The following is a 2,044-nucleotide window of genomic DNA, read 5'->3' on the forward strand; positions in this document are numbered from 1 at the left end:
CTTAGACAGTGGAGCCGATGGCTGTCCAGTCTGTGAGCAGGATGGTCTTGTGATGCCCTGCTTGGGTGTATAGAGTCCCGGCTAGGTGGAGTAGGAAGCAGTGTCTAGGGTTTAGAGGTTTTTGGCTTTCCCTGTGAGCAATCCCTAAATGTTTGAGAGCTGAGTGTTTGAGCTTTTGCCCATTTCATTTGCAGGGGTGGTCTTGGGAGCAGCTGAAGAGAGCGGAGCCCTGTAGGTGAGTTGGGGAGGCAGCAGGAGGAGCGGGGATGCACTGCAGCTTTAGAGATGCCCTCTAATTTTGTCTCTCGCTCCCTCAGGTATCCCAGAAGATGACAGCACGTTGTCCAAGTCTGGTCAGAGCCAGCGACCCGAGGCCCTGCCTCGGTGAGAGTGAGTAGAGGGATCATGGGGTCTGGGGCCATGTGCCACACTATTCAGATATGGTGTCTGGTTTTCTTTCTCGCAGTTGACTCCGAGTAGTCTGACGATGGCAGGAACCTCTGAGGCAGCCCAGGTGCCCCTCCTCTGCATCAAAGCTGGATTGGCATCCCCTGCTCTCGGAAAGATAAGTGCAGGGCAAAGACCCAGCCAGGGGTTTGGAGTGGGTGCAAGTCTGTGCCTGGCCTGGAGGGATTTTTGCAATTATTCCGGTGCAGGGGGTATCCTGTGACAGGTTATTTGGACGCATCAAAGGAAGGGCTTACTTTTTATCATTGGATTCCTGTGTGCAGGGCAGAGCAGTTCTGGTGTGTGTCACGTCTTTTCTCTCGTGCGTGGTTTGTGTCACATGGTGTGTGTGGTCACAGGTGTGGGGTGTCTCACTTGGGGTCAACCTGGAACTGCTCTGCCCTGCTCCGTGGCTCAGTGTGTGGCTGGAATATGGCTCGGAGTCTGACGTCAACATGTCAGTTCCCTTAGACAGTGGAGCCGATGGCTGTCCAGTCTGTGAGCAGGATGGTCTTGTGATGCCCTGCTTGGGTGTATAGAGTCCCGGCTAGGTGGAGTAGGAAGCAGTGTCTAGGGTTTAGAGGTTTTTAGCTTTCCCTGTGAGCAATCCCTAAATGTTTGAGAGCTGAGTGTTTGAGCATTTGCCCATTTCATTTGCAGGGGTGGTCTTGGGAGCAGCTGAAGAGAGAGGAGCCCTGTAGGTGAGTTGGGGAGGCAGCAGGAGGAGCGGGGATGCACTGCAGCTTTAGAGATGCCTTCTAAGCTTGTGTCTCACTCCCTCAGGTATCCTGGAACGTGACATCCACAGTGTCTGACTCCGGTCAGGGCCTGGGTGCTGGTGAGTAGGGGGATCACTGGGGTTTGAGCCCCATGCCACACAGCTCACGTATTGCTTATGGTTTTCTTTCTCGCAGTTGGCTCCTAGTAGTCTGACGATGGCAGGAACCTCTGAGGCAACCCAGGTGCCCCTCCTCTGCATCAAAGCTGGATTGGCATCCCCTGCTCTCGGAAAGATAAGTGCAGGGCAAAGACCCAGCGAGGGGTTGGGAGTGGGTGCAAGTCTGTGCTTCGCCTGGATGGATTTTTGCAATTATTCTGGTGCAGGGGGTATCCTGTGACAGGTTATTTGGAAGCATCAAAGGAAGGACGTACTTTTTATCATTGGATTCCTGTGTGCAGGGCAGAGCAGTTCTGGTGTGTGTCACGTCTTTTCTCTCGTGCGTGTTTTGTGTCACATGGTGTGTGTGGTCACAGGTGTGGGGTGTGTCACTTGGGGTCAACCTGGAACTGCTCTATCCTGCTCCCTGGATCAGTGTGTGGCTGGAATATGGCTCGGAGTCTGACGTCAACATGTCAGTTCCCTTAGACAGTGGAGCCGATGGCTGTCCAGTCTGTGAGCAGGATGGTCTTGTGATGCCCTGCTTGGGTGTATAGGGTCGCGACTGGGTAGAGTAGGAAGCAGTGTCTAGGGTTTAGAGGTTTTTGGCTTTCCTTGTGAGCAATCCCTAAATGTTTGAGAGCTGAGTGTTTGAGCTTTTGCCAATTTCATTTGCAGGGGTGGTCTTGGGAGCAGCTGAAGAGAGAGGAGCCCTGTAGG

This window comes from Pipra filicauda, unplaced genomic scaffold (assembly GCF_003945595.2).
Source record: "Pipra filicauda isolate LSUMZ 115617 unplaced genomic scaffold, ASM394559v2 scaffold1354_size32740_pilon, whole genome shotgun sequence".
NCBI lineage: Eukaryota > Metazoa > Chordata > Aves > Passeriformes > Pipridae > Pipra > Pipra filicauda.